The 16,154-nt window shown below is 45.6% G+C and overlaps 1 pseudogene; it reads left to right on the top strand.

Annotated features, from left to right (window-relative positions):
- The first annotated feature begins 799 nt into the window (after window positions 1–799).
- LOC126102147 (5S ribosomal RNA) lies at window positions 800–917 on the top strand (annotated as a pseudogene).
- The last annotated feature ends 15,237 nt before the right edge of the window (window positions 918–16,154 follow it).

Here is a 16,154-nt window from a genome sequence, read left to right as displayed (position 1 = left end):
CAGGATTTTGAGCGAAAACTGACCTCTCGATTACAAGCCATAAACCTTCGATGGTTGGTCAAATCATTAGCTGGAACTGTCCAGAATGTTCTTCAAACCAATCGTGAACAATTGTGGACCAGTGACATGGGTCATTGCCAGCCATCAGAATTCCATCGCTGTTTGATAACAGGAAGTCCAGTAAAGGAACACAACCATTTCCACTCAGTGAACGGTTCGCTTGGAGCACAGTCCATCCCACGTAAACACAGCCCACACCATTATTGAGCGACCATCAGACTGCGCAGTGCCTTGTTGATAACATGGGTCCATGGCTTCGTGGCGTCTGCGCCACACTCGAACCTCACCATCAGCTCTTGTCAACTGAAATCTGGACTCTTCTGACCAAGCCACAGTTTCCCGGTGGTATATGGCCTAAGTGATGCGGTCACGAGCCCAGGAGAGGCGCTGCAAAACGACGTCGTGCTGTAAGCAAAGGCACTCGCGTCAGTCGTTTGCCGCCATAGCTCATTAACGCCAAATGTTGGCGCACTGTCGTAACGCGTGCGTTCGTCGTATTTCCCACATTGATTTATGCGGCTGTTTCGTGGAAATACTGTTCGTCTGTCAGTATTGACAATTCTACGCAAACTTCGTTGCTCTCGGTAGTTATGTGAAAGCTATCGGCCACTGCGTTGTTTATGGTGAGACTTAATGCCTGAAATATAGTACTCTCGACACAATCTTGACACTGTCGATCTCGGAGTATTAAATTTCCTAACGATTTCCGAAATTTTATGCTCCATGAGTCCATCTTCGTGGCAACAGCCTTGCCGCAGTGGATACACCGGTTCCCGTCAGATCACCGAAGTTAAGCGCTGTCGGGCATGGCCGGCACTTGGATGGGTGACCATCCGGGTCGCCATGCGCTGTTGCCATTTTTTCGGGGTGCACTCAGCCTCGTGATGCCAATTGAGGAGCTACTCGACCGAATAGTAGCGGCTACGGTCACAGAAAACCATCATAACAACCGGGAGAGCAGTATGCTGACCACACGCCCCTCCTATCCGCATCCTCAGCTGAGGATGACACGGCGGTCGGATGGTCCCGATGGGCCTCTTGTGGCCTGAAGACGGAGTGCTATGAGTCCGTCTTCAATAACAATTTCGCGTTTGAAGCCTGTTAAAACCCGTCGTGCGGCTTTAATCATGTCACAAACGTTTTCAGATGAATCACCTGAGTACAAATGACAGGTGAATATCGCTCTCCCATGACTTTTATCATCTCATTTTACGAATGTGTGATTTTCCAATCATAGCAGGTATGACAGTGAGGTTCTGAAACATCGACACACAAACCACGAGACGTGGCGCATGCGTGGATCTCCTCGCAGCTCTTGCCCTTTGTCGAGGACAAGAAAGCGCTGGAGCAAATATTCCGCTTCATTGGCCATTAAGTCCAAAGTATACGAGACGGTGGAGGCGGAAGTTCTATCTAATTACCTTAGGAAACAGAAGTGGCTCTCAATGTTTCACTGGGCTCATTTTCTCTGTAGTGATACAGCTTTTGATAAATTGCCGGCAGAACTACTCCCTGCGATGAAAAGTTTTGTTAATCATGATTCAAACGCAGTAAGTGATCGAAAACGCTTGAACAATAAACTCATCAATTAATGTTGTCAATAATGTTGGAAGTTGTGTACAATAAATATTAAATTTATTATCTGTGACGAACTTGCAAGCACTGACGGATATTCCTTTGAATAATATGACTTGTAAGTGTGCTGACCTCATTTTATAGATCAGAGACTTGACTGTGCTGTTAAAAATATCAGTAGACTATGAAGTAGTATGTGTCCTGCTAGTAATTCCCGTACTACAAAGAGCAAGATGAAGTGACGGCTATGAAGTAAAAGTAATCTGCGAGAGGACATTATGACCTCGGTATTTTCCACCGTCTCATGTACCTATACAGTTGTAATGTGAAGCAAATGTTTTCGTATATAAATTGATAATACAGATACAACTTCTATATTGTTCATTGTACGCCTTCTAGAGCTGTGACTTTGTATGTAAATTGAGACTAATATTATTAGAAGCCAGAGCAACCGAACACTAACTCAGTTACCAAGTTTTCAGTGCTCAGCGTGTTCATTATCCTATAGTGACATTATTCAAAACTCTTTTCTGCTTAAGATCATTTGTTTCAAGCAAGATATTATCTCTACTTCTCTATTCATTTTTAAACTTTTTATCTGTAACGTTTTCAGTCCTTGCCATTGTAATATGAACAATGTCTAGCATACGCTTCATTAAATTAGAATGCATGCATCACCATATTTCCGTCATGACAATCTGTTGTAAATGTGGTCTTCCTGTGCTAACGTAAGCTGGCGTGTCGGCAAAGATGAAGTGAGGATCGATCAGTAGGCACTCGATCAAGAGCGCTTTTATCACGAGAGAGGCCAAAGACACACCCACAAGCAACACGCCGCCAACGCCCTCTCGACAGCAAGTATTTAGGCCGCCACCACTGACCGGAGGGCCTCATTCACTCAATCATCCAGTTTGGTGTCTGTCAATTTAATTGCAGAGCGGGTTTAGTTTGTCACTGGCTACGACAACACATAGCGACCAGATTAGTGACTACAGTAGCACTAGGTTGCCTCAACCAGAATTGTGATATTACATTGGTCTGCAATAGGACTATTACTGATGAGCTTGTACCACAAAACATGGAATCTATTCAAGTTAGGTAAATGTTTCCGGTTAATGTAAATAAAGAACCGTATTAATCTATGTACGCATTTGTGTTGTAGAAAGAGGATATTGGCCACCCATAACAACATCCTCTGCCTTGCTTCCTTGCAATACAAGACTACACTTCTTTCCATCTCACTTTATGTACCATTCGCTTGTCACTGATGCCGTTCATTCGACTGATTTGATTTTTGTAAGATCAATACCGACCCACCCCAGCTTCCCATGGCTAGCACCCCCCCCCCCCCCATGCGATGTGTAGTTTCTGAGATATTTCAATGACTTCAGTTAAAATGGACACCCTGCGTAACATATGTGTGTATGGTGTTCGCAGGGGTTACAATCTTTTTTAAATTCTAATGTTCTTATATTTCATTATTTTATCAACTCATAATTCTCATATTTTATTCTTATGTTTGTCCTTCAGGCAAATTTAGTGCGTTCCCTTGGATGATGCCGATTATAGAAACGCTCGAAACATAGAAATTGCGAACATCATGAGCATCGCGCGGAGGCCGGTTTGCCACAGCGACATTTTTACGTATGAATCTCGCTAGAGAAAGAAACGTCGTTAACACTGCTGAAGGTTTCACGAATTGACGATAATTTCGTGGATAACCACACATTACGGATCACTTTTCAGAAAACTGACGCTTACAGTTGATTATGGATCAAGATACGCGATATGAATTTCATTGCAAATGATTTCAAATAATTTTTTCTTCAGTTCATTGTTTTTTTAATGTATTCACCAGACACACAGCTAGTAGACGATTAACATTATTTCAATAAACAATGGAAACAGTTCGTTTAGTAATTTTCTAGGGTCATGGGTAGATAAACGGAAAACAAAAATAAAAGTAATAATTGGATTTCGAACACAGAGCTCAAAACTGCGAAGTCGCGATGCTACCCGCTGTGCTACCTCATCAGCTGAATTATTTATTCGCTAAAAGGCACATCAAGAACCTAGAAACCTTTGACTCTTGTTCTCTCATTAACGGTCGAATGCCTACGGATAATTCGAGTGACGTGGTCGCTTATTTTGACGCCTCTCCAGCTGAGCGAAGTTTTGGGAAGTCGGGTTACGGTTCTTGCTATGTTCTCCTCGTAAGCGTCTACGGCGGAACCACTTGTCTGGCGTGAGGGTAATAGTTATATATACAAACCTTCCTCTTGAATCAGTCTATCAGTGAAAACCGTATCTAAATACCTACAGCATTTCCTGAAGTTAGCCTTCATACTAAGACAGAAAAACTCGACAGGGGACATAGATTTATAATATGTATAGATACAGAGTTGTAAAATGACAACGTCGCCACCATCGATTTTGATTATTATTTTCCACTATTCCCGGGTTACGGCTATCATGTCATTGTCAGGCTGTAGTTGACGTTCGTGAGTATGCGCCACCATACTTTCCAGCCACCAGAACATGAATTGCAGCTTCCAGGCTCGTTTTTATGCAAAATGCGGGTACTTTCCCACTCTGACTAACAAAGTCAGTTAACTGAACACACAACTATACCACGCTTCAGCCAATGCAAACCGGAAGCAGTGCAAATTGAAGGCAGCCTTATATTATGGAAGCAACCTGAAATACACAGTTATCTCGTGAACCCTTATTTATAATTTTCTGTGATTATCAAATGAAACTTTTCCCTCGGAGAAAATATCAATTTCATTTTCAGAAAATTAGTCTTTGATACAGTTCGCGAAAATTTATAAAGCAAATGCTCCAAATGAGTTGGTTCCAGGTATAAATTACAATCTGAGAGACAAAGAGATAAGATCACTTGGAAGTGCTCTATCTTTTCAACAGACCCAATTCATTAAAAGTATTTGTGGTTCATTTTTATCACTTACGGACCCTTAATGGAAATCTAGATTTTAAAAACTAAGAGTGCTCTTTGAAATCAATTACCTGAGAGAAGTTATGCGTTATTAAATTAATTTTCTTAAACTTTCTTTTACAAATTTGCCCATACCCAGAGAGCATTTTCCTGTCCTATATTTGTTAAATGTGGTTACTAAAAATTTGACAGACAGTAATGCTCACATCGGAGAGGTACACGACCGAATTTTATCGAAAGTGCTTGTGAGATATTATGTCATTTTATTTTGCCCTTAACGATATCAGACTTACCAGCATATCCAAAAATTGCGAATGCTCTTTAAAACCCGCCCATTTGCTGAACATCTTACTGTGTGGAGCTTTTAAAGCAAAAATAATCCTTTAAAAAAATCTTAACAAAATATTTGGTCCTATATTTAGTGATACTTCCAGACACTTGACAATCTACTACTCTGCAGCAGTTATTATTTCAAGATTCGTTATGACCACACTATTACGTCGGGCGTAGGTTGCAAATTTGATGCTACTTTATCGATTGTTAGTGTACACTGATTGAAAGATAAAGGTAGTTCAGATGTGTCAGCGTAGACAATTTATGCTGAGTAGGTAGAACACATCCCTGTCCACACACGTGCCTCAGATAACATTGCAGGCATGTCGAGATATAGATTTTGAATGAAACAAAGTTAAAATACGAAGGATAGCTTTGAAACTGAACAAACTGTAGAGGGCTGTTACAAGGATTATTATAAAAATGACAATAAAACAATGGTAATTGTGCCGATGACAGTGTGCCTAAAGCGTAGTTACTTAAAATGGTTTTCCGAAATTCCTTCATCAAAGAAGACGAAATAAATATTCCAGAATTCTAATCAAGAACAACTGCTAATACTAGTTACTTTGAAATATATATCCTCAGTGCAGCAAAACAGCTTATATCGCTTGATAAAGGCAAGCCTTCCCGTCAAGATTGTATAGCAGTTAGGTTCCTTTCAGGGTATGTTGATATAATAGCTCCATACTTAATCACATACAACCGCTCACCCGACGAAAGGTTCGTATCTAAACATTGAAAAGTTGCACGGATCACACCAATAGTCAAGAAAGGAAACTAGAATAATCAAGTTAATCAGAGACACACATCACTGACGTCGCCCCGCAGCAGAATTTTTGAAAATATATTGTGTCCGAACATTACAAATTACCACGAGGAAAACAGCTGACACATAGTCAGCACAGGTTCATAAAATATCGGTCCTGTGAAACACAGCTAGCTTATATACCAGATAAAGAGTGCTACTGACAGGGAATTTCAAACTGATTCCATATTTCTAGATTTCTAGAAAGCTTTTGACACCATTTCTCACAAACCACGTCTAATCAGATTGCGAGCCTATGGAAAATCGTCTCAGTTGTGAGACTGGATTCGTCAGGAAGGTCACAGTTCGTAGCAATTGACGGAAAGCTATCGAATGAAACAGAAATTATACCTGGCGTTCCACAAGGAAGTGTTACAGGCCCACCGCTGTTCCTAATACACTCCTGGAAATGGAAAAAAGAACACATTGACACCGATGTGTCAGACCCACCATACTTGCTCCGGACACTGCGAGAGGGCTGTACAAGCAATGATCACACGCACGGCACAGCGGACACACCAGGAACCGCGGTGTTGGCCGTCGAATGGCGCTAGCTGCGCAGCATTTGTGCACCGCCGCCGTCAGTGTCAGCCAGTTTGCCGTGGCATACGGAGCTCCATCGCAGTCTTTAACACTGGTAGCATGCCGCGACAGCGTGGACGTGAACCGTTTGTGCAGTTGACGGACTTTGAGCGAGGGCGTATAGTGGGCATGCGGGAGGCCGGGTGGACGTACCGCCGAATTGCTCAACACGTGGGGCGTGAGGTCTCCACAGTACATCGATGTTGTCGCCAGTGGTCGGCGCAAGGTGCACGTGCCCGTCGACCTGGGACCGGACCGCAGCGACGCACGGATGCACGCCAAGACCGTAGGATCCTACGCAGTGCCGTAGGGGACCGCGCCGCCACTTCCCAGCAAATTAGGGACACTGTTGCTCCTGGGGTATCGGCGAGGACCATTCGCAACCGTCTCCATGAAGCTGGGCTACGGTCCCGCACACCGTTAGGCCGTCTTCCGCTCACGCCCCAACATCGTGCAGCCCGCCTCCAGTGGTGTCGCGACAGGCGTGAATGGAGGGACGAATGGAGACGTGTCGTCTTCAGCGATGAGAGTCGCTTCTGCCTTGGTGCCAATGATGGTCGTATGCGTGTTTGGCGCCGTGCAGGTGAGCGCCACAATCAGGACTGCATACGACCGAGGCACACAGGGCCAACACCCGGCATCATGGTGTGGGGAGCGATCTCCTACACTGGCCGTACACCACTGGTGATCGTCGAGGGGACACTGAATAGTGCACGGTACATCCAAACCGTCATCGAACCCATCGTTCTACCATTCCTAGACCGGCAAGGGAACTTGCTGTTCCAACAGGATAATGCACGTCCGCATGTATCCCGTGCCACCCAACGTGCTCTAGAAGGTGTAAGTCAACTACCCTGGCCAGCAAGATCTCCGGATCTGTCCCCCATTGAGCATGTTTGGGACTGGATGAAGCGTCGTCTCACGCGGTCTGCACGTCCAGCACGAACGCTGGTCCAACTGAGGTGCCAGGTGGAAATGGCATGGCAAGCCGTTCCACAGGACTACATCCAGCATCTCTATGATCGTCTCCATGGGAGAATAGCAGCCTGCATTGCTGCGAAAGGTGGATATACACTGTACTAGTGCCGACATTGTGCATGCTCTGTTGCCTGTGTCTATGGGCCTGTGGTTCTGTCAGTGTGATCATGTGATGTATCTGACCCCAGGAATGTGTCAATAAAGTTTCCCCTTCCTGGGACAATGAATTCACGGTGTTCTTATTTCAATTTCCAGGAGTGTATATACAGGGTGACTGCGTGATTATGTTAAAAAGTTTTAGGCATTATGGTGAAAGATAAATGTATCAGTTTGAGATGAGGGACCCTGATGCGGAAACGGCCCAATCGAAAGTTATAAGCGGAAACTGATCTGGTACCTCCGACAGTGGACCGGTACTGTTGTTGCTAGGATTGTAGGGTACGCTACTTTCAGATGTAGTAGTATGGAGCAAAATGAGAAAAAAAGTTGTGTAAATAAGATTTCCAAAATGCGTACCTTTAGAGCTATGGACAGTTGTGCAGTAGACGAGACGTCTTTCACAGCAGCGAAGATGAAAAATTGCTCACATTTCTTAAGGTATGCATTTTAGAGCACATGTTTTCTTGTTTTGGTCCACACTACCTCCAGAAACAAGTCACACCCCATCCGACAACCGCCTCAGGCTCAAGAGCGTCTTGAAAAGCTACTGGAGATGCTGGTGACATTTCAGCGCAAGGAGCCACGGGCGTGACATCCGCTGCACGGTTCAGACACTGTCCCATCAACCGACTGTTGTTCATCTGCACCAGCCAATTTGCACAACGCAGGATGCCACAGCAGCCACTAGCGAAGTCGGAGCTCCAGAATAGCAAACTACTGGTTACTGCGCAGTTTTAATTTTGAACGGTCGCTGTTCCGCCTCAGGTAAAGCCCGCCCACGCTGAATATTAGTTTCCCTATGACCACTGGTAATAAGTTACCACCCGACTTCTCGGTACTTCCACAACAACTGCAAACTGTTCATTAACCATATTCGAACATAATTACACTACTAGCCATGAAAATTGTTACACCAAATTGCTACACCAAGAAGAAATGCAGAACTGACATGTGATTACATTTTCGTCGGCCGGTGTGGCCGTGCGGTTAAAGGCGCTTCAGTCTGGAACCGCGTGACCGCTACGGTCGCAGGTTCGAATCCTGCGTCGGGCATGGATGTGTGTGATGTCCTTAGGTTAGTTAGGTTTAATTAGTTCTAAGTTCTAGGCGACTGATGACCTCAGAAGTTAAGTCGCATAGTGCTCAGAGTCATTTGAACCATTTTTTTGATTACATTTTCACGCACATACATCCTGAGACATCAGTACCCAGAACAACCACCTCTGGCCGTAATAACGGCCTTCATACGCCTGGGTATTGAGTCAAACAGAGCTTGGATGGCGTGTACAGGTACAGCTGCCCACGCAGCTTCAACACGATACCACAGTTCATCAAGAGTAGTGACTGGCGTACTGTGACGAGCCAGTTGCTCGGCCACCATTCACCAGACGTGTTCAATTGGTGAGAGATCTGGAGAATGCTGGCCATTGCAGCAGTCGAACATTTTCTGTATCCAGAAAGGCCCGTACAGGACCTGCAACATGCGGTAATGCATCATCCTGCTGAAATGTAGGGTTTCGCAGGGATCGAATGAAGGGTAGAGCCACGGGTCGTAACACATCTGAAATGTAACTACCACAGTTGAAAGTGCCGTCAATGCGAACAAGAGGTGACCGAGACGTGTAACCAATGGCATCCCATATCATCACGCCAGGTGATACGCCAGTATGGCGATTACGAATACGCGCTTCCAATGTGCGTTCACTGCGATGTCGCCAAACACAGATGCGACCATCATCATGCTGTAAATAGAAAATGACGTTTTGCCATTCGTGCACCCAGGTTCGTCGTTGAGTACACCACCGCAGGCGCTCCTGTCTGTGATGCAGCGTCAAGGGTAACCGCAGCCATGGGCTCCAAGCTGATAGTCCACGCTGCTGCAAACGTCGTCGAACTGTTCGTGCAGATGGTTGTTGCCTTGCAAACGTCCCCATCTGTTGACTCAGGGATCGAGACGTGGCTGCACGATCCGTTACAGCCACGCGGATAAGATGCCTGTCATCTCGGCTGCTAGTGATACGAGGCCGTTGGGATCCAGCACGGCGTTCCATATTACCCTCCTGAACCCATCGATTCCATTTTCTGGTAACAGTCATTGGATCTCGACCAACGCGATCAGAATGTCGCGATACGATAAACCGCAACCGCGATAGGCTACAATCCGACCTTTATCAAAGTCGGAAACGTGATGATACGCATTTCTCCTCCTTACACGAGGCATCGCAACAACGTTTCACCAGGCAACGCCGGTCAACTGCTGTTTGTGTATGAGAAACCGGTTGGAAACTTTCCTGATGTCAGCACGTTGTAGGTGTCGCCACCGGTGCCAACCTTGTGTGAATGCTCTGAAAAACTAATCATTTGCATATATCAGCATCTTCTTCCTGTCGCTTAAATTTCGCGTCTGTAGCACGTCATCTTCTTGGTGTATCAATTTTAATGGCCAGTAGTGTATGTTGATCTTGTTATGATGGTTAAAGCTTGATCCAATGTTATGCAAAACTGTAATATACTGGGGTGATAAAAATCATGGGATTCCTCCTAATATCTTGTCGGACCTACTTTTGTCTCGGGTAGTTGAGAAACTCTGTATGGCATTGACCCAACAAGTCGTTCCAAATCGCCTGTAGAAATATTGAGCCATACTCCCTGTATCGCCGTCCACAGTTGCGAAAGTGTTGTCAGTGCAGGATTTCGTCCCTGAACTGACCTCTAGGTTTTGTGCCATAAATGCTCGATTGGATTCATGCCGGGTGATCTGGTTGGCCTAATCATTCGTTCGAACTATCCTGAATGTTCTTCAAACCAATCACGAACAATTGTGAACCAAAAACACAACGCATTGTCATCCACAAAAATTCCATAGTGGATTGGGAACATGAAGTGCAAAGATACTCATTTCCAATCAATGATCGGTTTAGTTCGACCAGAGGACGCAGTCCATTCCACGCAAACACAGCCCACACCATTATGGAGCCATCACCAGATTGCGCAGTGCCTGGTTGGCAACTTGGGTCCATGGCTTCGTGGGGCCTGTGCCACACACGAACCCTACCATCAGCGCTTACCAACTGAAATCTGCACTCACTTGATCAAGTCACGGTTTTCCAGTCTAGCGTCCAACTGATGTTGTCACGAGCCCAGCAGAAGCTCTGCAGGCGATGTAGTATTATGAGCAAAGGCATTCACACCTGTCTTCCGCTGCCATAGCCCATTAAAGCCAAATTTTGTCCTAATGGATACGTTCATCGTAGTTCCCACATTGATTTCTGTGGCTGTTTCATGCAGTATTGCTTGTGTGTTAGCACTGACAACTCTACGCAAGTGCCGCTGCTCCCGGTCATCATGTGAAGGCCGCCGGCCACTATGTGGTCCATGGTGAGACGTAATGCCTGAACTGTGGTATTCTCGTCACACATGACCCTGTGGATACCGGAACATTGAATTGCCTAACGATTTCTGAAACGGAATGTCCCATGCATCTAGCTCCAACTACCATCCGCGTTGAAAATTTGTCATTTCCTGGCGTGCACCTAAATACACGCCGGACACCTTTTCACATGAATCACCTGAGTACAAATGGCAGCTCCGTCAATGCATTGCCATTTTATACCTTGTATACGCGATACTACCGCCATCTGTGTATTTGCATTTCGCTATCCTGTGACTTCAGTCACCACAGTGTATTCTTATTATTGATTTCACCTGACTTGGATGCCCCAGGATTTGAAGCTACTGAAGTAAGAGGAGTATACACATCTCCCACAATTAAACCCGTTATGTTGGAGTCAGTTTCAACGCGGTTTCTTTCCACTTGCGTATCTGACTCTTCAATACGTGTAGTAGATAATGTAACAGTATATTTTAAAATTCATTTAAAATACGTTACGGTTGCGCACTTCGTGCAGCAAAGGCATCTTTGCCTTGAGCGGCTGCCATCCAAAGGATGTAAAAATTTCGTACTACTTTTGCATCCACTTCCAAATTTCTTTATTACTGAAGCCAACCACTGTGAAAAATTATATTAATTTACTCACTCTCTCGATAGTCTTTGACCTGACAACATCTCTTACAAGGCACGAATGTATTTCGTTGAAATATAAATGGAATCAGTCATCCTATCAATGTGCTGTTTAATACAAAAACTTTTACCCAGAATTACTAAGGAAATTAACGAAAAAGAAAGAGTGAACAATATTATTTAATGAGTTTTTAGCTCTACTGTAGTTGCTATTTATAGTTTGTCGCGTCTCTCGTTCCGATTTGGCGTGTGTTATGAGTTAATAAGAAAAAATTAATTGCTCTTGTTGTGGCACATTTTAGAACCTGCATTTCGATTAACGAAGTCCGAAAACACCATTGTCTGCACGGTCGTAGAATATTCAGGGACCGAGTGAGGTGGTGCAGTGGTTCGCTCGCTGGAGGTGCATTCGGGAGGATGACGGTTCAAACCCGGGTCCGGCCATCCTGATTTAAGTTTTCCATGATTTCCCTAAATCGCTTCAGGCAAATTCCGGGATGGTACCTTTGAAAGATCAAGGCCCCCATCCTTCCCTAATCCGATGGGACCGATGACCTCGTTATTTTGTCTCCTCCCCCCAAACCATCCAACCAAGCAACATTCAGGAAATTCTGAAGGACTGCCACCAGACAGGACAGCCACGGTGCATAATACAGATTTTAATTCATACGCATCTGTGAAGCAGCGCAGCGCACTTTAAGCAGTTAGTTTGCAAGCTGCAATACTTATCGATTTCTGCTGCACGCCAATAGTCACTGGACCGTTACGCTGGTTCTCGTGCCATACGTACATCCGATGGTAATGGCGTATTTCGAGGGCGATATTGAATCGTGTCGTCCATCATGTCGTCCAAAGGCCAGTATTAATGATCTGCCCGATGCCAACGGGGCCATTCATGGCAAGGGGAGTAATCTACAGACGCGTTATGTGCCTATAAAGCTAATAGTGACGCTTGAAAGAACACGAAGAGCAATACTCCTCTGCTAAACGTCAACTCGCGACCGCGTAGGGCGCGCTGGTTGATAAGTCTGAACTCCGCGGCAGACGGAAGTAAACTATTGGGGAATGTTTACGACAAAATGTTTCTCCGTGCTCTGGCCGCGCTCACCTAAGTAGCTATTGCTGTGTTCACGACACCGCTTGGCTGCAGTCTCAAATAAAGGTGTCTTTTGACTAGGAAAAAAGAGGTTAAACAAATGTTGCACATGGAAAGTAGCACTGACCCCAAGAAAAATTCATTGAGTATGAAGCTTTGAGATGTGATGTTGGGAAGGACAGAAAATGAACTGGTGTGCAAAACTTAAGGATTGAAACGTGCTAGTCAAGGGAAGGCAGGATTCGGTCACGATCTGTGGACGGGCCGTAATCAGTTACTACTGGTTGCCTTTTACAGTTATACACAATTTATTTTAGACCAGTAATTCCAGACTCAACAATAAAAAAAATACCACATGTTATTAATGAAGGAATTAACAAATGTGTAAATAATAGTGTTTTCAGTGAGTTACAATTTAGCAAATCACCATTAAATACAGATAATGCTTTAAAGCAAGTCACTGTGCTCTTGACAGAAGACCGTACACGCCAGTACTGGCAGTAAATAAGGTTTGAAGGCTTACTGCTAAAATACAAATACCAAATTAGAGTTTTAAGGCAAATGCCTACAACCACGACTGAAGGCCTTACACGTCAGGAATGACAATATTATAAAAAAAAATTAGAAACCTGCTCTAAAACAGCAAATTCAATAGCAAAGGTTAATTAAAAAAACAAGCAACTGATCGCCAAAATAAGATGATAGTATACTTTGTAACACAACCCTTAACATCCACTGAACACTGCACTGTTATATTTATTCAAGAAGGCGACCAGAACTATTAACTAGGCATATATAACTTTTAATGTAGAAATTACAAGGTATTGTAATAAATAATAAAATAATAAAACACAAGAACCAGTACATAAGTTCCTTAAAGGGTACCGTGGCAGATTATACCCGCAGAAGGCGTGGGCTGAAGCAGCGTTACACTGAACTACTGGTCATCAGATCTCCTTTTAGAACACACGTCTTACAAGCACCAGGGGGCCACTGACGGTGCTCCAGGAATCGACCTCTGAGAAGGTCCGGCAACAAACACTTTCGCGACAGATGAGATAGGTAGCCAAGAGTTGCATTCACTTCACAAGATAGTAACTCAAACTAGTGGCAGTCTAATGAATCACTAATGCTAATCTTGTTGAAGCTACCTGACGTCCGATAAATCAAACGCAACGATGGAACAATACGCCTAAGCCGGAACCGGTGGTCTGCACTACGTCCACAGAATACTGCGTTTAGAGCGCCATCTAGCACAAAGCGAAAAAAGTGGTCCAACTAAAACATTCACATTTCTTTACGTACTACACGAATATGTAATAAAAATGGGGGTTCCTGTTTTAAAAAACGCAATTGATATCCGTTTGACCTATGGCAGCACCATCTAGCGGGCCAACCATAGCGCCATCTGGTTTCTCCCTTCAAGCTAGACAAGTTTCGTTCTTACTAGTTTTTCGTTTGATGCTTATTTCGTGAGATATTTGGCCTGGTCACTATCAATGGACCACCATGTATACTGCGTCCATCTACGGGGGATGGCGAAAAATATGGAAACACCAAAAATACAACACATTGTCATCCCTTATACGGTGCAGGAAAACCTTTGCCATTTAAAACATCATCCGGTCGTCTCAGAATGGGTAAACATTGCTTCTGTATCGTTTCGAGGGAATCGTATACCGTTCTTCCTGCAAAACAGTGGCAAGTTCAGGCAACGATGATGGAGGTGGATAGCGATCACGCACCCTTCTCTCCAAAGCAGACCACAAAGCCTCAGTAATATTGACAACTGGTGACTGTGATAGCCATGGTAAATGCGAAAATTCGTCTTGGTGGTCACAAAGCTAGTCCTGGACCACGCTAGCTGTATCAACAGGACCCCTGTCGTCTTGAAACAAAGCATCACCGTTGGGGAATAAACATTGTACCATGAGATGAAACTTACCACCCAAAATTTTCACATAACCTTTGCTGAGTAACCATGGGCCCCGCAGTGGTAGGTGGTGGTAAGTTACTATGGGGCCAAATTGCTGAGGTCATCGGTCCCTAGGCTACGAACTACTTAATCTAACTTAAACTAACTTACGTTAAGGACAACACACACACGCATGCCCGAGGGAGGACTCGAACGTCCGGGGGGAGGGGCTGCGCAGTCCGTGACATGGCGCCCTAGACCGCGCGGCTACCACACGCATGCCCGAGGGATGACTCGAACCTCCGGGGGGAGGGGCCGCGCAGTCAGTGACATGGCGCCCTAGGCCGCGCGGCTACCACACGCATGCCCGAGGGATGACTCGAACCTCCGGGGGGAGGGGCCACGCAGTCCGTGACATGGCGCCCTAGACTGCGCGGCTACCACACGCATGCCCGAGGGATGACTCGAACCTCTGTGGGGAGGGGCCGCGCAGTCAGTGACATGGCGCCCTAGACCGCGCGGCTACCACACGCATGCCCGAGGGATGACTCGAACCTCCGGGGGGAGGGGCCGCGCAGTCAGTGACATGGCGCCCTAGGCCGCGCGGCTACCACACGCATGCCCGAGGGATGACTCGAAACTCCGGGGGGAGGGGCCACGCAGTCCGTGACATGGCGCCCTAGACCGCGCAGCAACCACACGCATGCCCGAGGGATGACTCGAACCTCTGGGGGGAGGGGCCGCGCAGTCCGTGACATGGCGCCATAGACCGCGCGGCTACCACGCGTGGCATGGCGCGCATGGGATTCCAGGATGTGTCTGCCCATATCGTCACCGGACAACCGCCATGGTTCGCTCTTGGGATTTAAACTCGGCCAGAAGTTGGAGGCAGTGTAAAACAAGACTAATCCGACCAAATGACAGTCTGCTATTGCTCCATAGTCCAGGTTTTATGCGCGACCGCTACGGTCGCAGGTTCGAATCCTGCCTCGGGCATGGATGTGTGTGATGTCCTTAGGTTAGTTAGGTTTAACTAGTTCTAAGTTCTAGGGGGCTGATGGCCTCAGATGTTAAGTACCATAGTGCTCAGAGCCATTTGCACCATTTGAACCAGGTTTTATGGCTTCGGCTGTTACGGGCATTTGCATCACTGATGAATGGTTTTGGAATTACAGATCACCCTGCAGATCTCTGCTACTGGAACTCCGTGTTATTTTGGTGCCGACAGGGTTCGCGAGTGCGGCGTTCGGTTCTGCGGTGACTTTTGCTTCCGTCGTCTTCTTATTTTTCATTACAATCTTCTCCAACGACCGTCCGTGACGATAGCTCAGCACACGCTTTCGTCCACATTGCGACTTAGAGGACGACGTTTTCCAGCTTTCCTTACACGCGGTACTAATTTTCGATATAGTGCTTCTTGAACCAATAAACACTTCGGCTTCGTTGCCTATCCATCACACGAGCACCAACAATTTTCCCAATTTCCAATTCACTGAGCATCGACATAACGCACTCACAACCGCACAGAACACTATTCTAATCGCGAATGACACTCACAACGTGCTGAGGACATTGCGCAGGTGACATTCGTGCTCAAATACAACAGTGCAACCTACAGGTTTGGCTAGCATCTGTATTTGCCTTCAAAAAACCGTGTTTGATAAAATTACT

The sequence above is a fragment of the Schistocerca cancellata genome, chromosome 9 (genome assembly GCF_023864275.1).
Source record: "Schistocerca cancellata isolate TAMUIC-IGC-003103 chromosome 9, iqSchCanc2.1, whole genome shotgun sequence".
NCBI classification, from domain to species: Eukaryota; Metazoa; Arthropoda; class Insecta; order Orthoptera; family Acrididae; genus Schistocerca; species Schistocerca cancellata.
Note: the sequence above shows the minus strand (reverse complement) of the source record. Positions and strands in the feature narration are given on the sequence as shown.